Source organism: Haliotis rufescens, unplaced genomic scaffold (genome assembly GCF_023055435.1).
Source record: "Haliotis rufescens isolate VD_foot unplaced genomic scaffold, xgHalRufe1.0.p SCAF_5, whole genome shotgun sequence".
NCBI classification, from domain to species: domain Eukaryota; kingdom Metazoa; phylum Mollusca; class Gastropoda; order Lepetellida; family Haliotidae; genus Haliotis; species Haliotis rufescens.
In genome coordinates, this window is record NW_025964223.1 from 23217541 (window position 1) to 23244006 (window position 26466).

Here is a 26466-nt window from a genome sequence, read left to right on the forward strand (position 1 = left end):
GATATTACGCATTTTTAATGAACAAACATCAGTTCTAGTATGGTGATATCCTTAAATTTCATGCTCATATTCCCTGTTTGTTCTGAGAAAAGGGGGCAGTGGGGTAGCCTAGTGGTTGAAGCGTTAACTTGGCGATCACGGGTTCGATTCGCGACATGGGTACAAATGTGTGAAGCTTATGGCTGGTGTCACCCACAGTGATATTGTTGCAATATTGCTAAAAGTGTTGAGATTAAAAGATTACTTTGGAACGGTATCAGCACTTGTTATATCTGGACAGTGTAGTTTCATGGGAGTTCGAAACAGAATACAATTGCCCCAAATAGGTGCATAAGACTAATGACATCCATAAAAAAAACACCTAAATAAGGTACAGAAAACTAACAACAATGTCATTTGTCTACTAACATGGAACTAAAACCTTTGTTTAGTGAGCTGTATTAATTGTAGGAAATCATTCAGGTCATTAGTATATTTTATATATGGTCAGCACCCATGTTATGGCTGACCAGTATTATATTTCTTTATGCTTATGAAGCAAAACAAATAATGTTTTGGAAAAAAATCATATTTATTGATTATATGACATATCATTGGTACATATCTCAAATTGAAATTTGATCAAGCAAGAAGAGGAACTAACATAAAGTAACCAGTGGGTTTTGCAAGAACTTACAGAACATTTGGAATGAATCGTTTGTCTGCTGGGATGAATAAAAAACTAAGAACGATTTGTGGTGTTCTGTATTCCTTTATTGCCTTACACGGGGCGTTACATCCGGTGAAAGGGGTCCCTTGGCTGCCAAGGGAGGTAACTCTCATATCTTACATACAATCACAGCCGCTAATTGTATAATGCAACACGATAATAGTACAAAACATAAGCCTTAACATGTACAATTTGTTAACTTCGACGAGTGATGAACAAATGCTAGAGAGACAGCATCCAATTACACACTCACGGACACAACAAAGCGTTTAAAGGTCAAGCGTGGGAATGTGTGATTATTTCAAAGGACTGCCTTCACACTGCTGCCTGGTGCCATCCGCCTGCTAGCATGTATCGGAAGCTAGTTACGAGCGATTTAAACCAGGTTCTCCTGGAGCTATCCTCTCATCAGATAAGAATACTCCAAGGTGTCATAGTGTCACTGGCCTTCATGTTTTGCCAATAAATTAACCAGTGTATTATTGCTCCCATTACGGTTAAAGAGGTTGAGTGTGACCAAAATTAACTGAACATGATCGTACAGTGACGACAACTGCAACGGCAATGACCAAGGTGATGGCTATAAGAAATTGGCTTGACAAATTAAAGATCAATGTTGACTGTGGCCTACTGGACATGATGGAATGACGTCGGCAACTACAGCAACAATGTCAATGCAGCAGTGTTGTTCAATAGCAAAAACTTTCTTCCATAAGTACTAGTTGAAAACATTTGGTTGGCATTGCCGATGAACGTACATGCATATAAGCACTATTTCTCCCCCGAATAAAATTTGCAATTAGTATCATTTGTTAAACTGACATTGTAATGGAACTAATTATAATATCCGGAATGTGTTGAGCCTCATACATACGTGTATGTTGTCCATTTGCCAGCAGAAACCATTCTCGTGAGTGTACTAAATGATAACTGTTCACAGTAATATGTATACGCAAAAATTAGTAAACCCAGAGACCATATACATTTTGTAAATATTAATCGTCGTTGATTGGTATGAGTCGTGTCTGATCACTTCGATCTGTTGAGAGAGATCGAAACAATTGTAAGAAAACCTTCATTGTATGGGATTTGGGATGGCAATATGTAAACTATCATTCATATTTTCAACACACCACTACAGACGAATTGAAAAGTAAGCTTATCCTCCGCTTTTAGAAATACTTCTGCAATATCATGGCGGGGGCACACTGTAAATGTCAGAGTGAGAATAGGTTTGACATATTATACCCACGAGGACTTCGTCTTCGCGCAAAGAGTGCATTCTTTAACGACGGGCTAGGCTATACCAACGTCCCCAGAAGAATTTGACAAAAATCGGAAACACCACACTACATCCATACCCTCAGAGGGTTTTGAATAAAAAATGACATTTTCTTTCGTTTGTAATTTGTGCACATATGTATGTTCTTCCGGTATCGTCAATAACTACATTGGAAATAACATTAAGGGGTACTGCCATCACCATATATATGTCATGTGTCGTGTGTGGTTTTGTTACAGCCGCGTGGCATATGTTGTCTTTATGGTGGAATTAAAATGTCAGAGTTGGAAACCGCTCTGTGTCATTTGACATATTGGAAATGAGCCCCTGCCAAGTTTTCTTCACATATACCAACAAAGGAACAACGTCGATGTCAATGCTTTCGTCAGTTTTTGTGAAACCTAATGTTTGCATGAATTTGTCTCCTGTAAATGAGTAAATATATCTTGTGCGCTGATTTATATATGAATATGCGCTGAATACATTTGTTAATTTCGTTCAGAAGAATAACCATGCAAGGCTTACATATTGTTTCCATGTCGTTAATCCAACTCAAACACAAACACACTTCCCACAAGTCCCCACAATAGCTTCTGCAATGCTATCGAAGTGTCTTGGGGTTAAAATGTTTCTGTAAATATCTTATACGTAATGTAATCTTTTTGCTGACAATATTAAAATATTAAAATATAAAATTAATAGTATCGTGTACAAAACATCCCCATTAATCACGATTCTGAATGAGCTTGATCTAAGGTCGCTTGGAAATGTATTTCAGTCCCACAAGCATCAGTATAGTGCTGGTACATGTTCACCAAGGATCATTATCGCAATCAGGGATTCGAACCGATGATCAGCGGATCCTGGTCCAACTTGGTGAGTTACTTTTGACCGCTATTCTTCGCACCCTAGATCACTGGGAAATCCTGACATATGTTTATAGCCTATGTCATCCAATATCTTGCAATGTATAGCGGACACATGTAGATACAAACAAAACGTTTCCGCTGTAATGATATATCGCTATGTAGAGTACTTTGCACGTATATGTCATACATCTAAACGTTTATCTGATAGATGAAAGCTAAATTATTACTGAAGTCGTAAAAGGGTATGATTTTGCGGACCAGAAACTCAATCACCGCAGATGGGCAGATAAACTAGGCAGAACACTGCGAACTATGACCAGCAGTTTGATTTACGTGGTAATTCTGGTACTTGTCGCTAGTTTTCACGTTTGTATGTTCGGGATGTCTAAGACAAAGTTGAATCTAAAGATGAAAGTACTTTTTTTCATCTCGACATCTCATCATAAGTGTTCATTACGATCAACTCCTCGTTTCTCCTTTCAGGATGATGTACTCATTGGTAATTGCCGAGGTCGACACTTGCAGTTGAAAATAGGCTGGATACAAACGTTGTTGTGAAATGGTGTGCCGAGCTATAATAACAGTGCGTGTTATGAGAGGTCAGCTAAAGTATATCCATATATGAGGCGTACGAAGTTAAGTTAAACAACGTCGGTTGCGGATATTCCTTGGATTGGTGACCGCGTTTCGGCAGCTTGGCTCCTGAGAGTTTCTAGGGCTTCGATCCTGCCCCACGCTGAAACACATCAATGTGGTGTCTCCCTTGTGGGCAAGTGCCTTTGTTCGAAATGTGCCTCTCTTCACCCAGCAGTATGGTGGGGTGGCAATGTGGGTGTTAACCCCATAGCGCCTTACAGGCAGCATGGGTTGTATACTCCCCAGGAGCTGAGAATGATTGTTGAGTGCACACCGATCCTGTGACTGGGGTAATAATAGCGCTTGGAGCATACTGTGTGTGCTGTTGAAATATGCGCAATATTAATGGCCTATTATTTTTATTATTATTAGACTTCCTCTCTTTTGTACTGTATAGCACCTGAACAAATCTGTTCACTTTAGGTGAGTGAACGTGTATGCACTGAATATATGTACCAACAGTTATCATAATACATCAACGGTGAGGATACACCAATCACACAACATGAAAACATTGATGGAAAGTCGAACGTGATGAAGGTAGAAAGTGTGCACGTGTGTATCTATTTTTTTTTGTTTCACACGGAATGCAGCAATATTCCTGCTTTAAGCGGCGGCCTTAAATAATCTAGTCTCGACCAGATAATCCAGTTTTTGATATCATGAGCAACGTCATGGTATGATCAAGTCATGAACATGTAATCTGATCACCCGGTTCATTCATCCTTTGTGACTAGCATAGATCATTATAATGTGGATGCGTAACACACTCCCCGTGAAGATTCGGGTTAGAATAGGTCTTCAGCAACCCTTGCTTGCCGTAAGAGGCGATTATATTTGTCGTAAGAGGCGCCTATGCTTGTCGTAAGAGGTGACTAATGTGATCGGTTGATCAGACTCGATGACTTGGTTAATGCATGCCATCGTATTCCAGTTGCGTAGATCGATGCTCATGATGTCAAACACCGGATTGTGTGGTCGAGACTCGATCATTTACAGACCGTCGTCATATGGCTGGAATATTGATAAGTGCCGCGTTAAACAAACAAACAAGCAAGCAAACAAGTATAACTCACCAGAACACAAACGCTAGTCATTTACTTATTTTTCTAAAAGTATTTAATGAAAGGTTCATTTGGCAAACTATAAAAGAATTGTACAAACTCGAGAAGCTTTGGTTTGTACAATCATGTATACTGGTATGTCACAGGTACCGTTTCCACAGCTCTTGACACTAATTGTAACATGTTAACACACATACGCCATGCCAATGGATATAGTGGACAGTATCTCGTCAGAAGCAAATGTCAGGAAGAGTCCTGACACCCTGGGCATTCGCTCATTTGCACTAAAGCAAAATTGAAAATGAATTTAAAAAAGTCTAACACAACAAGAACGGAATTCATTTGCCGGAATGAAAAAAATATAAGTGACAAATGGATACTTGTTATTAAATGAGTGAATGTGGTTTTACGCCGCAATCAGCAAAATCCCAGCTGTATCTGATCACAGCAGCCCATAAATAATCAACTCTGGCCCTAACAAACAGACTGACTTGAATGGACAGTCAGTAATCGAAAAATTGATATAATTGCATTGTTTCTAATCAGCAAAGAACACACTAAATAAAAGGTGGATGACCTGGTCATTTATCAGTTTGTATTACATTGTCGGTGGAATGTATTGTCTAAAATATCAATTTGATTAGTGCTTCTCCGTGATTCAGTCATATACTTTTCACAGCTATTTTGCCTTTTACACCTAATGGAATCTGTGTTTCAGTGAAGCATTCAAACCACGAGACAATAGCTGGGTTGCATTTTCAGGTGATTATAGTGTGTGAGCCCATTCTTGCTGTTCTTTTATTATATGATCGGAATAATAAAAAAATAGCGCAAACATCACAATCACTCATTACCCGAACGTGTCCAAATACTTGAACCATCGTCGTCATTCCAGGCTATTGCCGTACAATTCAAACTGACGACAATGATTTCATTAAAACGGCGTCAAAAGGAGAGTTTAATCTCATCTCCCAGAGTCATTCTTTGCCGTAATGCATATCGGTACGGTCAGTAAGATCATTGTAAACCAGACATTTCTACATCTAAGTGATCTGGAGTGAACTAACTGCATCACTTTCACTTACATACACTACACTAATAGGTTTCGTGGACATGTTATTGTCAGGAAGAGTTGCGCAACGTCAGTGTACTGGCAATTGAATAAATGTTTTGGGACAGAGCGGTGCAACGTCGCTCCATCAAATATTAAATGCCTTTCAGAAGCGTTCAATTTTCCTATCACAACAAAAGTCGTGCTTAAGTAGTCCTTGTAACTAAAGACACTCGGGGGATTGTATCGTTTATCATCGTAATGTAAAAGTTTGTTTTCGAAAATCGAATTCAGACACAATGGATGACAAACGACATATATCGTATAAAGTTTTGAACTGGAATGCAAGGGGTGCCGTATGATGGATTATGTAGATAAAAGGTCGGTAAAGGTAATGCATGTGTTGTTTGTAACTTATTTATAAGGAGAAGGCCTTTTCAATTAGAATATTTTTAAATACGCCAATAATATGTCAATATTTTAAATGTCACTGATCATTTCGAAATTGTTGGGAGCGTGAGGTTTTGATAAATTATGGGTAATGAGTCCAAATCATCACAATTTTAGCATAAATGGATGTGCATTTCATGTTAGACTAGTTTAGAGAAATAAGGGCTGTATGAAATACACATGAATGATAAGTTCATTAGTTCATCACATAATTCTGTGTCTGATCACCAGTCAGCACTCATCATTTAAGTAATGTGCCAGTTATACCGGTGAAGATTCGGGGTAGTTCTTCAGCAACCCATGCTCGCTGTCAAAGGCGATTATGCTTGTCGTAAGAGGCGACTAACGGGATCGGGTGGCCGACTTGGTTGATGCATATTATCGTATCCTAATCGATGCTCATCATGTCAGTCACTAGACTGTCTGGTCCAGACTCGATATTTTACAGACCGCCGTCAAATAACTGGAATAAACAGCGACGTTAACAACAAACAAACAAACAAACATATACCAATCAAAATGCATACAGATTTTATAAGCAGAATTGCTCCTTTTCATGGTGCAAAGCAAGGAGCTATTGAATGTTTATTAAGAAATCTCTTGAGATGGCCAAACAGACAGATGAGAAATGATAAGAAATGCAACGAAGAGTTGATCTTGCGACTGACTCAACGTTTCCTCGAAATACGTTTTGTTTGAAGCGCTGAAAACGTTATTAATGATGCAATGGATGAACGATGCGTTTATGACATTAATAAATCAAACAATCACATTGTACTCATCGTTTCGGTGAACTATTGTTTATATCTAAAAAATCACAATGTGACTAGAATCAACAGTCACTTTGAAAGTACTTTAACATTCGCCCAATCCGTGCGGCCACTGGATGCTTTGCATGATAAAATATATACCAATTTGAAGTGACTTTTGTTGTTAGGGCGTCCCAAAACGACAATTGTCCTGGGGGGTTTATGGAGCAGCAAAATGAGTCCATGTTATTGGGAGAGACTGACTGTGATTGTTACATAACCTTCACAGATTTAAATGCAAATGTGTCTGCAAGTTGGCATTATCTTTGCTTCATTAGTCAGTTAATGGAGCCGAACCCCAATACGGGCTCTTCCCGATATTGGTTTAAGAGCCTCACACACGGATATCTGTTCAGATTAAGACAAACATTTACATTTGTCATGCTGACTATAATCAAACTTCATGCCTTAATTTTGACAAGTTATGTAGACGTGCAATGCACTGAAAGTTGATCAAGAGTCGTAGATTGCCCGATACGGACGGATGCATTGTTGGTAGCATACATGTTTATGTGGGGATAGATAATAAAGCTAGGATCGTCTCAGATGATATATTATTTGGTTTAACTTAAAGTAAAAATGTCTTAAGCATATGGAACTTCTGCACGAAATTGTAATTAAAAATGTAACGTTACCATGTACTTAGCCCGGCCTAGAAAATTAGTTTATCAAAGTTTTTTTTTGTCATAGCCAGTGTTGGGCCTTTGAAATGGTTATTAATCTGATAAATATCCCACCTGTGAAGGCCCGGGTTGGCATAGGTCTTCAGCAACCTATACTTGACGTAAGAGGCCACTATGCTTGTCGTAAGAGTCGACTAACGGGATCGGGTGGTCAGGCTCGCTGACTTGGTTGATGCATGTTATCGCATCCCAATTGCGTAAATCGATGCTCATCATGTCAATCACTGGATTATGTTTTCCAGACTCGATTATTTTAATGACCGACGTCATATGGGCGGAATATTGCTGAGTGCGGCGTTACACAACAAACAGACAAACAAATAAACGATAAATATCCATTTCACTATTAAGTACGGTTTGGAATAACAAACACGGTCCCTATTCTAAACTACATAACTATTAATGCCATATTATCTCATCTGTAAGATACCGATCACCCTAAATGTTGGAGGATGTGCTTGTTGCAGTTGTCTGACGTCTTCCCTCATCTCAGGTCGTGCTGAATGCCACGGGATATTACACCAACTTAACTATCAATCTAAAACTAACTTCAATCTAAAACAACAGTGTCTTTGATTGCATCAGTCTCCAAGAATCATTAACTTGCGATAATATCAGAGCCATATAGTTGTCTGTTTTGGCCGTCCCCTGCACCAAAGCCTGCATGATATCCTGTCCCTCTGGTCGTTCGTTTTGTGCTGCTCTGGTAGATCTGAATGACGCTGATCACCTTAGTCTGATAACATTCCCAGTCGTCAGCAAGTACTTCCGGTAGAGGGAATAAACCATTTCCGGCATGACTTGCGCCACTCATCCCCGACAACCATAATATGCTACAGGCAATACAGGTTCCCGCCTGACATTATCCCTGGGTCAATGTGCACTTCTTTGCGTGCCATGGGATTCTAAAGTACAGTCTATAGGTATACTTAACCTTACAAAGAACCATGCATTATCCCCAGCTTTGAATGTTTTTTAAGGTAACACGGTTGTAACGGACATACATGTAACGAACTGATTTTATTTACTTGTGGCATAGTTAAAGTGCAACAACACTTTACAATTGAAAGTATTGAAAAATGAATATTGTTTTCTTTGCGCATTCAAAATTTGCCTATTGTGGATCACATTATCGACTGGACCATCTGGTGGTTACGTGGTCTAAAAAAAGCGGTGCAGGCGAGACGACCGAGAGTTGCACTATTGTGGCGCTTTAATGGCGCTGTTAAGAAATGGTTTGCTTTGTCTTTAAACGATATTACAGTTGTGGAGATATCTCTACTTAAAGCTATTCGACAGAGGGCCAAACAAACACACGCACACACAAACACATGCAACTAGATTATTTTAACAGATGCGCCTGATGATAACAGTAGAATTGCGGACTTGAGAATGAACTTATTTTTCAAATCTTGAAAAGATGAGTATATCACAGACATGCAATGACCTTCAAATTGATATTTCATTGTTCAAATGCGAGGGACAACGGTTAAAAACACGATTAAAACTCCTTGAACACGTAAGAGAATCTAAATATTTGTTGTTACCGTCAGCTAATATTAAGATGAACAAGTGGGAACGATAACCTTTTTTCATTGTATATATGGACCATTTTGCTGACATAAGCTTAAATGTGTTAAATATCAACAAAATAAGACAAGCACACAAAATGATTATCTGATATGTCATATGACAAGATTTTGTGAAACTGAAGCCGTTCATATTTATGGATTCACCTTTAACTGCTCTTCCTTATTTCTTCCTTATACTTTGCTACTAATACTATTACTATTGGTTCTGCAAAGGTCGAACAATACTTCTCCCAAAGAAAGGTGACAGACCTGAATACTTACTATACTTGTCTGAATACACAATACAAAATATTTACAGGGTGTTTTACATGATATATTGTGTCATTATACTGCGCTTCCAATGACATTATTTACATTCAGCAGAAAGGAGCCAGAAAGGGATGTTGGGGTTGTAAGGATCAATTGCAAGAAAATGATCCTTGAAGAGGCTGAAACTTACCACCGTAACCTCTCAATATGTTGGATAGACTACAGAAAATTATTATTCTGTACCTCAGGTAGTGACTTCGGAACCCATTTTGTTAGCAGAGGAATATTTCAGGGCGATTTGTTTAGTCCTTTGCTGTTGTATTTGTCACTAAATCCTTTAAGCCTTTTGCTTAGTAAAGAGGAAGATTATCATCCTGGATCTCCTCCCCAACACCCTTTACTCACCTCCTTTTAATGGCTGACCCACATTGGGTCCACAATAAAAAACAAATTCTCATTGTCGAGTCCTTTTCTAATGATATCGGCCTGTCATTTGGACTCGACAAATGCAACATTCAATGGCAAGGTAGAAGATGGAGGATCAGTCAGTTTACTTGGGAGTGGAAGGCCAGGCTTATACGTTACTTAAGGATGCAGGTGAGGGGCGAACTCCAGAATGTCCATATCAAGGAAAAACGTCAGGCAGAGTACAAATGTTGACTTAAGAAAATCTTGAGTACAGAGCTGAACGCTCGCAATAAAGTTTAAGTTACAAATACTTATGCTGTACCCGTCCTTTCATATTCTTTTGGTGTTGTTGATTTTAACGAAACAAGAAAGTCAGAGTATTGACGGTGAAGGTGAGGTGAAACGGAGTTTAAAGTCCCATCAAAGATTAGTGCACTTGTATAGCGACGCGCATGTACGTGTGTGTGTGGCTGCTTGTACAAGTCCGGAATGATGCCGATTCATAGTGTTAGCCAACTGAGATACCATGCCGCAGTTTAACATGAATATCCCACTCTGACACAGCATACTGACTCCGAGCCGACCAGCCCTTGTTTTAGCCCCTTAATGCCGGGCGCCAGACAGGATAACAAGTACCATCTTTTCACGTCTTTTGGTATGAGGCGGCCAGGGATCGAACCCCGGACCTTCCGCTCTCCGGGCGGAGGCGGTCGAGGGTATTGACACCCTCACGCGAAGAATCATGTCACACACTAGATCCCACCACCCTCGATCTTCCCTCAACCGCTTATATTTACCAATTGTAATGGGAGGGCGTAGTTAGATTAACGTTAAGGCTCTTCATTATGAAATGGTATTGTGCACGTTGACACGCATGTATTTGTCTGATGATCCTCTTGTGAAGCATGTCAAGACCCATGATGGAAATAAGGCATTCCACAGTTTTCTTAAACGAGCCAAGGATGTGGGACATTTGTTAATGGCTCTGTAGTGCTGGACGGTACAAAATGAGTGTCTACCAAGCGAAGTGCCATATCAAATCGACCCAGGTGAAACTGCATCGAGGTTATGTGCAGTGTGTTGAAGTGATGAAGTCGGCTGGCCTGAAAAGTGAAACAAAACCTTTTGCCCTTTCTGTCTGCTGCTGAGGACGAGCCACTTCCCACTCGAAACAGTCAATGTGTGATTGTGCATCAAAATGTAAATAATCTAACGAGACTGTCCAACACATTGTCAGTGGATGCCCATCTTTGGCACAAACGCAGTATCTTAAGCGACATGGTGGAGTGGATCGATCCTTTTAAATTTACTACTGTCTGCGCCATGCTTGTGGTTTTGACACAGCGGTCCATCCATGGTACGACCCAGATAAGTGGAGGGCGTCATGGGAAATGATAAATAAAAATTCTTTGCAATAGGCCTCAGACCTATCTAGGCCTAGAAACCTGGTCTTGTCTATATATATATAGTACCTTTAGACACTAATGTTATTGACAGCAAACCATTGCAAATATGCGGACATCGCTTATGAAATGCCACGCATTCATCCCAAGTACCACGTTGATCGGCCCCCTATTGTTCTCGGTGCCTTAGGTTTGGTACCTCCCAATCTGTTGACTGACATTGGGAGAGTACTCGGGTTTGCTGCCAAGAGTACAGCCCTTCTGACAATCTGGAAAATGCAGAAGGCTGCAGTGTTTTGGAATCTTCACATTCTCCGAAAAGTTCTCGGTGGATTCGACTAGGTAGCGTTCCCCGAGGGAATTCCCATTCGCTGTCTGGGCTGCGTGTCGCCCAAGGGACTTGAGCTGATGATGAGCCTAACCAGACTGACTGTCAGGATCACCCAAATCCTCTTAGATGCATTTATTTATTTTAATCTGTATGGCATGTGCATAAAAACGATTTTGGTGGGTGTACAATCACTCTGGGGGATAAGTGTATGTGAGAATGACATTGTGACATGGATTCATCTCACAAACATCTTTTAATCTTTTTCTTTCTTTGGAAATTAGAAAACAAAGGGGTGACAGGAAAGCTAGCTTGCTGTTAGAACATGCATTGTAAATACGATTACTTTGATTTTCCAATAGTGCTACTCAGTCACTCACTCACTCAGTGATCAAAATAAGTCTTACAACAGCATGCAGAACTTCTAATTTCAGATGTCAATACCAGCTCTTCGAGTCTCTTCAATGTGATCTACGATAGCAATGATCTGCCTGTCAGCGACTTTTTACAAGCCTTTTGTTTTTGTATCGAAGAACTAATAAAGATAATTGAAACTGTTTTTTCCTTCTTAGAAAGTCGATAATGCTGACATAGCGCATTCAAGAGTACAAACGTCTATTTGTTTCTGTCCGTGTACATTCAGGTTCATGCATTCCTCTTGTAGCGCTTTGAGTTGTTTTTTTAAACTACAGAAATTAGTAGAAATAATTTAGTCCGTCTATGCTACCCTAACGCGGCATGAATAAAAGATTAATTATCTATAAAAATTGTAACAAAGTGAAAACATGTGAGAAAAGTTTCCGTGAGAAATGATGAGGTTATGTTGGAGCTATTGAATTCCAATAATTGCAACCTGAACAAATTATTACTGTGTTTACTCTAATGTTCGGAAAAGCTAATCTCCATCATGGCAAATTATCCGGTTACCAACTGTTGACCTAATAGTTGTATATGAAACACTATGTCCATTATATCACATCGTAACATATTAATAAAATGCGTTTAGTGGCCCGGGATTCCCCAATTTGTTTGTTTGTTATTTCCTAGCTCTATGTACATGATGGCTGCCTGTAAATAATCGAGTCTGAACCGGACAATGCAAAGATCCATGCTGCCTTTGTACGATAGCACGCAGCAACATGGTCACCGAACCTGACCTAGCATAGTGGTTAAAGTGTTCGCTCGTCACGCCGAAGACCCGGGTTCGATTCCCCCCCATGGGTACAATGTATGAAGCCCATTTCTGGTGTCCTCTGCCATGATATTGCTAAAAAAGCGGCTTAAAACTCACCCACTCACTCTGAGGAACCAGAATCACTACGGGTCTGGAACGGCTGAGATGCAAGTCTTAAGAGTGAGTGATTTGGAATTTACGCCAACTTTCCAGCAATATCACGGCAGGGGACAACAGAAATGGACTTCGGACATTGTGCCCATGTGGGGATTCGAACCCGGACCTTCAGCGTGACGAGCGAACGCTTTAACCACTAGGCTACCCCATCGCCCCACAAGTCTTAAGAACAAGAAAAGGTGTAGTGACGTCGATCAGACAGGTCACAGCTAAGGGTTGATGACATCTATCACAATGATAAGATGGCCATAATTCAAGACCATGTCATCATAACTCAGTTTGGTAAAGTAAGGAAGGTAAGGTTTGAGGTTTAAAGATGGGAAGTTAGATGGAATTTGTTAAAAGATGGGTTAGATCTGAGGTTGTAAGTTGGGGATTTAGATGAGAGGTTGTACAGTTGGGAGGTCGAGGGGAAGTTGTAAGTGGGGGGAATATGATTGGGAGTTGTAGATGGTGAGGTTAAGGGGAGGTTGATAGATGGGGAGAATTGAATGAAAAGGTTTAAGATGCAACATAAGATGGGATATGTGAGGTTGCAAGATAGACTGTTAGACTAGACGATTGGAAAGGTTAAGAATGTATGGTAGATGGAAGTGTAACTTTTGGGCGTTTGCTGGAAGGTTGAAATTGTAAGATGTGATTTAAATAAGAAGTTGTAAGATGGCGGGTGAGATAGGAAACTCAAAGACAGAGAGTTCTATAAAGATCGGGATTTTGATGAAAAGCTATAAGATTGAAATCTAAGGTCCATAGTTAGATGTGAGGTTGTAAGATTGGGAGGCAATGGAAGGTCTTGAGTCGAGGAGGTAGACTGTAGATTGGAAGATGGGGACTTATTTATACTGTGTGATTGTTTGATATATGTTAAATTTAATTTAATTGCCCCCGTGTTCATTATTGGGTGGACATTATAGTTTTGGAGTAACATTGTGATCGATTCACATTGTGTTTCATCGAACTATTGGATGGTTGGTCTGGATTTCAAACAATGGTTTGCCCGGATCAGACTTAATATTTCACAGGCTGTTGGGCATTGCTGGTATTGTGCTGAAAGTATCGGTAACATTTACTGATCGATCATGCCGTTTGCATATATTTTCCAAATGGAGTTAAATCGTCACATGTAGAGCGAAACACGAAATAGATTGAAATTCATTTCGTCGTTTCTAATCAGTGTGGCTTTATTTTTTTACTTATACAGAACAAAGAACTGCATCATGTTCCCTTTTCAACTTCATAATAAAACACATTCTTTGTGAATGCATACTTTTCTATAATACTGTCAGTGTTTTATGCATTTATTTCACAGACAGAGTATCTGAAATGTTTTATTAAAAAAAACAATCCAATTTCAATTCCCGTGCGGCCTCATTGCCACATATTTGTCAATCAATACTCAGAGCGTGGCCAACAACAATTACTCTACACAAGCCATCGGCACAATTTTGCTGCTGAGAAAAATGGTGTGGTTCATTACCGTGAGATTGACCTTTTTGATGTTAAAGATAACAAAGTCAGTGATGCTTATGTGGATTTTCGGGCTGGTTGCCTTTTTCAGAACAAAAGAAGCTTAATGTGATTACAAGCATTTGAGTAATGGAAAAGCCGTATATCGTGTAAACTACAAATTAAAAAAATATAACAGTTTGAATGGCACGCTAGATTTTGGTGAGTAAATGAGAAAACATACAACTTAGATAACAACTACTGGTATCTTGATAAAATTGCGACGTCTCGATGATGATTTTCACACCGTTATCAAGTTGAGAAGTATTGAGAGGTGTATATACTGTACATGATATGTTGTGATAAGCAGAAGATAAACATTAACAACAACAGGTAATGACCAACAAGTAGCACACACATATTTGGATGAAGCCAGATGATCAATCAGAATAACAAAATTATTGGCACGAAGGTAATGAGGCCAGATATACTGTGCGGGTTAAAAGTTGAACAAGCTGATTGGATACCAATTAAAACTTCTATTGCTTGATTAGATCGTCACAGGCCGACCGGATGTTATACTCTTGATCTCTGTTGATCAAAGGATTTCTATGGCTTCCCAGAGTTCTCATTTTGTGAAGTCCTGATATGAGGTAGAGAGCATTTGGACTTTTTCTAGTTGAATTTGATGGCTTTTGAACTTTTGCTAGTGGCCTCAGAGGGCTGATTTGCAGTCTGGTTTGGCTGTTGAAGTAGGATTTCTATGGCTTCCCAGAGTTCTCATTTTGTGAAGTCCTGATATGAGGTAGAGAGCATTTGGACTTTTTCTAGTTGAATTTGATGGCTTTTGAACTTTTGCTAGTGGCCTCAGAGGGCTGATTTGCAGTCTGGTTTGGCTGTTGAAGTAGGATTTCTATGGCTTCCCAGAGTTCTCATTTTGTGAAGTCCTGATATGAGGTAGAGAGCATTTGGACTTTTTCTAGTTGAATTTGATGGCTTTTGAACTTTTGCTAGTGGCCTCAGAGGGCTGATTTGCAGTCTGGTTTGGCTGTTGAAGTAGGATTTCTATGGCTTCCCAGAGTTCTCATTTTGTGAAGTCCTGATATGAGGTAGAGAGCATTTGGACTTTTTCTAGTTGAATTTGATGGCTTTTGAACTTTTGCTAGTGGCCTCAGAGGGCTGATTTGCAGTCTGGTTTGGCTGTTGAAGTAGGATTTCTATGGCTTCCCAGAGTTCTCATTTTGTGAAGTCCTGATATGAGGTAGAGAGCATTTGGACTTTTTCAAGTTGAATTTGATGGCTTTGGAACTTTTGCTAGTGGCCTGAGAGGGCTGATTTGCTGTCTGGTTTGGGTGTTGAAGTTTTATGTTCTTTGATACTGGTATCAACTGTAAAGGCGGTTTCACCAACGTTCTAGTTTTGTAAGTTGATATCCATAAAGTTGCATGTTTTCTTATACACAAGGGGGCACGGGTGGCCCAGTCGTCTAAGGCGCCGCAATTCGCTGTGCAGAGTTGCGTCCATTGGGCACACCAGAAACCTATGATTGTGGGTTCGAATCCCACTTCGCCCCGATTATGTTTCTAGGTTTGTCAGCACAATACCCCTGCTCGTTGGGTTCAGCGAAGTGGTAAACGCCTAAGATCGGTACCTGCATCACTTCGGGCTTTCCTCCCACATTAAGCTGACATGCCGTGATATAACTGGAATACTGTCAATAGCTGCGTTTAACACAACTCACTCACTCTTATGAATAGTTCATGTTAATAACCCTTTTGCATGACATACACATGCAGTGTTCTTTTCTATATACATGTGTATGCACAAAAGAAATTTTCTGATTTTATATTATGTTATTTAGTATTTTTCTTTAGTATTTTGAAATACCAACAGCTGTAATTTGTATGTTATACATAATATTAACCACCATTACCACAGTCTGCAATGCCATCATATGTGATATGACGTTTTCTCGCTGAATACCAATCATGATCTTATGGCGTACTTCATGATTATTCCAAATGATTACAGAGTTCCATCACTTACCTTGTTATAGATAGAACATGATGATGGTATAATCAACTGGTGTCTTTGTCGGCAGATTATCTTCTTAATTGTACAAATGGGTTTTTTTAACATTGAATTATACGTCGTGTGATATTATACTTAGTTATTGTTAGTCTTTGGAGCTATCCTCTCTTCAGATACGAACACCCTAAATTGTCACCGTGACACTGCCCTTCATGCTCTGTCAATTACTCAATATAGTACTGCTCAAGGGCTTAAAGGGGATGAGTGTGACCAATATTGCATGTAACTGGATATGATTGTACGGCGCAGACAGCTGCATCGGCAATGACAACGATGGCGGCGGAAGGAAAGTGGATTGACACTATAAAGGTCAATGTTGATTGTGACGCACATGCAGATACAAATTTACATATGAATTTATCCCCTGAAGCATCTGACTTCGATTTTCACCCGAATGAAAATGACAATTGTATTATATATCAAACAGAGTATGTTATGGGACGGTTTATTAAAAAACTCCGGAATCTAGGTATCTTCTCAATATTCTTTGCAGTCTCCCAGGTCATTGCCTGGTCCTGAGGATGAGTTAAGCCTAATACATACGTGTATGCTGTCCTTTTGCCAGCGGAAACGCTTGTCGCTTGCTCGGATTGGCCAAGTCAAAACAAGTTAATTTGGCCATGATTTGATATCGTTCAATAACCATCAAATAGCCAATTCCCTTCCACTGATTTACCCACCTAAACTAGAAATAGAGGAGACCAATGAGACCGCCTCGTCTGTTTCATGTTTAGCTCTGTGCATACAGATTCAGAGTGACAAAACACTCTCCACACAACACTTCAAATTTCCAAATGTCAACTTTATGTGGAGCAATATTCCTGCACCTCCGGCCTTTGGTGTTTAGATTTCACAACTTCAGAGATAAAATCGAGCATGGTCTTTCTGCCAAGATTTCAAAGAGCGTCATAAGACTCTTGTTCAAAGTTGTTTGATCAAGGTTACAACATTCAGTCATTCAGTGACAAAAATCATGTCCGATGCTGTTGCATATTGTGACTTGTACCATATTACCCGTTTTTATTCAGGCGAACAATGCTAAACCTCAGCTTTTCTAAATATTCCGGGAATGTCATGGTAGGGTCATCAATAATTGGCTTCACATATTGCACCCATGTGTTCTGTGTCTTCGCGTGATGAGTGAATTCTTCAATCACTTGGTTACACCAACAGCTCAAGAAGAGATGTACGCGTCATTGAATTATTATAAGCAACAAAAAGCTTTCCACAATCATAAGAAATTTCTGCTAAGCGCAGAGTTGACAATACGATTCCGACTTCATCATGAGCATGAATGTTTATTAATCACTATCAAATAGTAATTATACCAGGTGTTCGCCAAAAAGGTGATTCTGTCCCACCGGTGGCACCAGTCACAAACAAATGCAAAGGAAAGTCAATTGTTCAGCTGACACCCGCAAGCACCAGTATAGTGGTTGTATATGTAACTAAAGGATCATCATCATAGTCGGGAGTTCGAACCAATGATCAGCGGATCCTGGCCCATCTAGGCTAGTAACTATGTTCCGCTATTTTCTGTGCCCAACATCAGTGGAAAATCCATTCACCGACATATAATTATATAGCTTTTAGGACTTTTAACATTGTCATACATCTAAACGTTTCTGTGATAGATGAAAGCTAAATTATTACTGAAGATGAAAGAGTGCTGATTTTGCGACTCAGGAGCTCCATCGGCATAGAGAGGCTTGTCTCATATATACAGCCACCAACAGACATTAAACTGGGCAGAAGACTGCGAAGTATTACTTGCAGTTTGATTTACGAGCTAATTCTGTCTTTTATCTCTATTTTTTAGTTCAGTATGTCTAAGACCTGTTGAATCTATAGATGAAAGTACTTTTTTCATCTGGAAACCTCATCACAAAAGCCCATTGCGCTTAACGCCTCGTTTCTGGTTTCAGGATGATGTACTGATTGGTGATTGCCGAGGTCGCTACATGCATTTGAAAATAGGCTGGATACAGAGCTATGTATCCACAACGTTGTGATGATATGGTTTGTCTAGCTATAATAACGGTTCATGTTATGAGAGCATCAGCTAGAGTATATCCTATATCAGACGCACCAGACTTCCGCTCTTCTGTGCTATATAGCACCTGGCATCTATTGACTTAAGATGGGTGAATGTGTATGTACTGTATGCGTCAACAGTTTTCAAAATAAATCAAAGGTGAGGATACATCAAATAACCGTCAAACAATTACACATGAAAACACTGATGGAAAGTCAAATGTAAAAAAAGTAGCAAGTGTGTGCATGAGTGTCTGTATGGGCGCGCGCGCTTTCAGCAATACCCTGCGAGTCTGGACCAGATAATCCAGTGATGTTGACATTGTCAACAAGGAGCCACAGCGTCGGCGTGCCATGAAATCAACAAGGTCACCAAATTTGACACCCGATCCATTTACAGTACTGTACTTGTCCTAAGGAATTATTGAGTGATTAGGAGATATGTCTTTTTATCGTTTACAAAGTACATTGCTGCTGTAATTAGCATATATAATGATGCGGGTACGTTGTGACTTGTCAATGAATTTATAATAATTATAGTGTTGCCTGGTGGTATATTCCCTCAGTTTGATGCTCAAACTTTTGAGAGATAATGTTACATTAGTGTCTTCAGCATTCGCACTGATACTGGTCAAGTGAACTTGTTTGTGAAATGTTTGAGCTTGGCATACATTTGTCCCGTTGCTACTGGTAAAAAAAATATTGTGACGTACAAATTCACATAGAAAACAGAGTGGAATCATTTATGGATGTATGTATCATCAATAGCGATAATTAATGATAAAAAGGAACCATTCTTGACAAATAACATGACGTTTGACATCTAAATCCAGAATTGTTTGTTGAGCTAGATATCATGATACTCGATACGACTTTACATGTATGTATTATAATAGATACTATTTCAATAATATACCAGTATTAAAGGAAAACATGAAAGCAACCCATGTATATATAATTAATACTTCCCAGATGAAGATTCAGACATAATGAGTTTCATTTGGAAACGCGAACATTTTAACAAGTCACATATTGTAGCCTGTAAAGGTAATACATCTAGACAAGGAGTAGGCATCCCCATTGGCACCAACTGTGCTTCTTGCTGGTCTGTTTCTTTATATATATATATAAATCGGAATTTTTGCTCGGATTTGCAAAGTCACTGAATTTGGCCTAGAAGTTTAAGTTTAGCTTTAGGTGTATCGATAATCCGAAAGCGTTCAATAACCATCTAATAATCAATTCCCTTCCACTGAATTACCCACCTGAATTAGATATGTAGGAGACCAATGAGACCCCCTGGTCTGTATCTGTATCTGTAGATATATGTACAAAGTGAGTGAGTGAGTGAGTGAGTGAGTATGGTTTTACGCCGCTTTTAGCAATATTCCAGCAATATCACTGCGGGGGACACCAGAAATGGGCTTCACACATTGTACCCAATATGTACAAAGAATCAGTGTATCAAAAAACTCTCCACAAGACCAATATTCGATCGCGAGTAACATTCCTGCATCTCCAGCCTTAAATGAGTTTTGTGTCTACACTTAACAAATTTCGAGGTAGAATCGAGCATGCTCTTTCTACGAAGATTTCAAAGAGCGTCATACGACTACTTGCTCAAAGGTTGTTTGATCAAGGTTACAATATCCAAGGCCTCAATAAAGCTTTCAATTTTTCATGGAAGATATGTGGAGGACATTTCCCAATTTGACGCGTCTGTGACAAAATTATGTCGCATGCAATTCCCTATTTTCCGGTGAACAATTGATTTACCTTTTCATGTGTTTGTGACGGGTGCCACCGGTGGGGCAGGATACACTTACCTTTCGCGAACACCATTGTATTATTTGATATGATTCTCATATACAAATTTCTTATCAATATGGAAAGGGTTTTGTCGTTTTTATATACTACACTTAATCATGTTACACACCGTATTGCACAAATCTTTTTCACACAGTTACAATCAGTATGCTGAAGATTGATATCAAATACTTTTGCTAGTTTTGTTAATACATTTGCATGGTGAAAAAGTAGCATTTGCATTAAATATATATTGTGACAGGAATTCTTACTTGTTTTATCACTAGCCATATAATGTCACTGTAGTACACATATATTACAGGCTATGTCATTTATTAGCAATGTTTCTAGTTGAACATAACAGATTGGTCTTTTTTCCTTCGGCCTTGTTTAAATGACTTTCTTGTCAAGGATCAGACGGAGTAATATCATGTGTTATCAGTAATATCTTCTTTGATAAATCTTATCCTTACTTTATCAGTAATATCAACAACGAATTTGGTAGGGACTGAAAACAGAGTTAAATCATTATACACACTGCACTTCTTGCTCTGGAGGATTGGTGTATGTGAGAGTGGCCTTTTGATATTGATTCATCTTCCAAACATCTTGCAACATTTTTATTCTAAGATTTTGGGTATTAAAAAACAAAGGGATGACGGGGAAGCTAACTGGTGGTTAGGACATGCATTCGAAAAACGATTACTTTGATTTCCCAAAAGTGCTACTCACTCACTCACCCGGTGATAAAAATATGTCTTATAACAGCATGCAGAACTTCTAATTTCAGGTCTCAAAATCATCTCTTTGAGTCCCCTCAATGTGATCTGCTACTGCAATGATCTGCCTGTCAGCAACCTTTTACCAGCGTTGTTTTTTTTAATTTTAGAACTAATAAAGATAATTGAAAATGTGTGTTTTTCATTCTTGGACGATGACATATCGCAGCAGGAAAAACGAACGTCTATTTGTTTCTCGCCATATACGATTACATTCACGTTTATCGTATTCCCCTTGTGGCGCTTTGATTATTTTTTTGTAAACTACAGCAATTATAGATGTGTGCTCCTGTGCTACCTTAAAAGGGCATGAATGAAATATAGAAATTGTGAGAAATGAAGATGTGATGTTGTTGCTTTTGAATTGCTATAATTGGACAATCTTAGCGAACAAATTATTTATCTTCGGAATATCTAACCTCCATCATGGCAACTATACGGTTAACAAACTTTGATCTTAAAATCTAATACTATGAACAGTATTTAAAATAGACACCAGCGTGATATGTAATGAGGATAGTGGACGTTTCCCGATTTGATTGATGTTGAATGCCGCAATATTCCCACTACACGTAAATGATGGCAGCATGTTAATAATCAAGTCCTGACCCAACAACAGCGTGGTGATGACAAATTTGCCAATGACGATTCTACGGAAGCGGTATAGGACCACCGTGAAATTTTGTTTTGTCTAAATATCTTTTAAGTCCTACGTAGGTCCTACGTTAGTCCTACGTAGGAGATAGTAAGTCCCACGTAGGAGATAGTAAGTCCTACGTAGGAGATACTTAGTCCTACGTAGGAGATACTAAGTCCTACGTAGGAGATACTAAGTCCTACGTAGAAGATACTAAGTCCTACGTAGGAGATAGTTATTCTAGGCCATACTAAGTCCTACGTAAGATATACTAAGTCCTACGTAGGAAATACTAAGTCCTATGAAGGAGATACTAAGTCCTACGTAGGAGATAGTAAGTCCTACGTAGGAGATAGTAAGTCCCACGTAGGAGATACTAAGTCCTACGTAAGGGATAGTAAGTCCTACGTAGGAGATACTAAGTCCTACGTAGAAGATACTAAGTCCTACGTTGGAGATACTTAGCCAAAAAAAGCTTCACCGTGGCCCCAATACGCTTCCGTACGATTCAATGCCGTCGGGGTACAATGACACGCAAAAAAATCAACCAAGTCACCGAGTCTGACCACCGGAACGGTTTCGCCACCTCTTACGACCAGCATCGGTTACTGGCGACATATTCAAACCTGTAATCATCACGTGGTTCCCTTATTTATTGAATGGGAAGAAATGGAAGGATCGGGGAGAATCAACATGGCAAAGCTTCCACTGAACTATTTTTATATTTGGCAATATTTATTTCTCATTTATTTCTCACATCAGTTTTTACGAACACACCCAACATACGGATTTTTTGCATGATGGTACATTATGTAAAATCATCAATATTGTTTTATTTAAGAATGTGATGCTTTCTGTTTTTCTTGCAGGTGTTTTTCGTTTCTCACAGACACTTTTCACACCTTCACATTACTTTGTTTTCACAATGCAAATGTATTTACAAAACTAACAAAATGATCTGATATCAATCCTCAGTGTGTAATACAGTGTATACTTTGATTAAGTGTAGTAAATGAAAGCGACAAAACCCTTTCCATATTCATATTAGAAGTTCTGCTTAATGCAGAGTCTATTGTACGATTCCGTCTTAACTATGAGCATGTGTTAATGAATCGTTTTGCAGTTTCAAATTTCTGCCGATAATTCTAGGGAATGAATGGATCAACAACAAAATACACCCCACACCATGACACTACCGCCCCAATACCGATCATGATGAAGAATTATTGCCCTGGCATACCGCTCGCCGCTACGTCGCCAACTACGTTTTCCGCGATCTGTGAATCGGTCGCAAAATCGTGATTCGCCTGTAAACATGATGCTATTTGCACACAGCGAACCCCTCTTTTGCTTATGTTGAAATTCGCCTTTCTCTTATTGTACGGAACTCTCTATTGATAAAAGGGGCGCATTTGAATGCATTGCGAAGTGCGATTAATGTGAGGAGACGATCATGGCTAGGCGTCGCCTGCCAGGATCAGGTCTCATTGCAACCCCACCCGTTTGACGGTCCTACAGTCGCGAAAGTACACTTTTCATTGATTTGCCAAACATTCGGGCAACTTGGGATGTTGCGCCGCATCATTCCCACCCACAACCATCAGAATATGCACGGGAAAGGCAAAAGGATGCAACTCTGTCCCCAAATAAGATCCAGATCCTATTCCGTAGGAATTGACTATGCGCATTCTGCCAGGCCACAACTACTATCCATTTTGTCTCTTATTTAAGCAGTCCTTGTGATACTACTGTCCTGCAGTTTCCCCCTTGGGCTAAGCAGGATGAATGCAAACCAATTACAATGGCATTCACCATAAGTCATTTCAGAGAAGTCAATTGATATAAACCATTCCATAATCATGGCCAAAATGAGCTACATGTCATTTTCCTTCAGTACCATACAGACTCAGCGTCTGGGGTTGGACATCAAAGCCACAATACGAGAAGCTTAGACTTTATAACTTGTAACTGCTGACTCTAATTGTCGATTGATGCATGAAATGTAAGTGAACCACTTATTATACGTACGTTTGCATGACATCAAGACCACTTTGGACAAGCAGACACTTTTGCACTTTTCCCAGACTGCATATCTGAAATGTTTCTTTGTAAGTAAATTTCCCTTTTCCAGTTTCATTTTCCGTTCGGCATCATTGGCAACATTAGTTACTCTAAACAAGGCGTTCAGCGGGCCTAAACCAGTACAATTTCGCGGCAAAGAAAAAAACCTTAATCAAACTAGGGCCGGCAGAAGTGTAAATACAGTAACCTGCTTAGCTATCCTAGACACACTGGTGCGACGTTATACAAGGACCCGATCCGACACCGACCCAACGAATGGCGTTTGCCGCAGAAACGAGAGACCACTTGTTACATATAAGGAGAAAAATGAATTTTACGCATTTGGACACATTTCTGCAAAATTGACCTGTCTTTGCTTTGTCAAGGATGATTAAAGAACAACATAACTCTGCGAAGGATATAATATAGTTTACATTAAAGTAATATGTCCTTGAGTTAACATCTACCTTCTTCAACGACTGTCGTTTAATGTAATGATACATAAACCAATAATACTATCACTGTAATCTGCGTTTAGAATCATAGAACCAAACAATGGACCAGGTATACATTGGTATATTTTGTGATATTAGAAGGATGATGCATGTAGAACGTATGTTATTTTAATGTCAATGTTTACGGGGCATTCGGTTTCGGCGGCCTAGGTTTGGTGAAGTCTACAAATCACAAGCTTTCATTTATGATTTTCTATCTTCGGGTACCCACCACTGAGAACAAAGGTTAAAATATTATTATTACAGTCGTACACGTGGTCCTTGAATGAAAATCCGAAAATTGTGCGTTGTGCATGATGACATCATAGCAATTTTCTTAAGCTGAACGGACATTATCCTTCGGCCGTCGTGCATGAAAAACGATATTGTACCTGAAAGTGCTGCATTTCATATGCTACAGACCTATATCATATGTTAAAACTTAGGTGTCAACAAGCTGATATGATGGAAAATAAATATATTTGATAAAAACATCATTTAAACCAATTTGTCAATGTGAAAAAAACTAATTTCTGTCGTATCAAGTTAATTGAGCAATCCAGTATCTGTCTGTCGCAATCGAAACAGACGGTTGAATATCTGCAATAAATTGTACGAAGGTTCATCCACAGGCTAGATACCAAGCCGCAAATACTTTGAAGATCTAATCAAAGTATGGTACTCTTCAAGAATGTAATTATCGTGATCTAAAGGGTACTAAAAATCCTTACGTTTCTATAGTTCTATAGTTGCTGAAACAGCAATTGTTTTAGGCGGATGCACTTAGAACATTGCACGTCTTCGGTGGGTTATCCCTGCCGTCAATACGAGCAATGCTTTGTGTAGTGAAGTAATGGGATCAATAGTTTTGCTCTTCCAAAGACCCTTTTTAATTTACCATGGTTTCATCAGTTTATATTCCAACTGTTTATTGTGAGAAGAGTGATTAAGACATTTCAGCTTTGAAATTTTCTTCCCTCGTAGGGACATAGTTGCAGTCAGTATGGAGCCTATTCCTGTCTGTCTTATTTATTTGTTACACAACATATGAATACATAAACTCTGGAAGACCAACAAAATACACGTTTTTGATCCATAAAGCATCAATCATGTTCATATATCATACATAAAACACACGTATTCTATGTGGAGCGTAGTCTCTAAACATCAAATAAATCACCACATCCTGTTATATATGTTACTAAGAAAGACCCGAACGCATTCTGTGTGTATCAGACGATGAGTCGCTTCTGGAAGGAATGTATGACCACACACTCACGTACGCGTGATCATTTCTATCAACAAACGCCGTAGCAACTGGCGTATTGCACAAGACGCGCTGTGGTCATCCATCAGATAAAGTACAAAGTGATACTAATTATCTAGTGAGACAAGGTGACTCTGAACAAATGAATACCATTCACGATAATACTACCATGGGTACAGTATGGTAATTCATCCCGTGGAGATCCAGGTTAGAATAGGTCCCATCATTGGTCATATCACCCTTATTGCTGGTCGTAAGAAACGGCTGATGTGGACCAGAAGAAAAGCCTCAATCACTTGGCTGATTTTGTATCATTGTTCATCGGCAGACTGGGACATATGTCATTCTTTCAGTCACTGGTTTGTGTGTTACAGAATCGGTGAATTACAGACCGTTATGACATGACATTTATAATGCACACTGCAGCGTATAACAACAAACTAGCACTCCAGCGTCTGTACCCATATATCGCCATAGACATGAGATATTGGTTTGTTTAGCTCAATGTATATCCATGTGGGCTCCCAGCTACCATCAGCGTTATGTATACCTATAATTACCCTTTCACTATAGTATTCAAAAAAGTATAGCTGGAATATTTTTTTATCGGAGGTATTCTATGTTCTGATGAGAGTATCATATTTGGGGAAATCAAACTAATGTAAAAATCTTTATCTTCTAGCCATCTCGTTTGCATTAAGTGTCATAATAATCACTCGAGCATTACACATGACTTTTCTCCGAATCTCTATCACCAGTTACTGAATGACAGCGGAACTGAAGCTTGCTATCTGTCACCTCAGATATAAAATGTTCCTTTGATTAGCTCACTGTATGCCGATGTGGGTGATATGATAAATCTTTCAGTGGAGTACTTGGTGAAATAAAGCTGGACTAATTTCATTTGAGTGACAACGGTCATTCTAATCCAGTGTCCCTTGTGACTTGGGGGAATCATTGGCCGTCA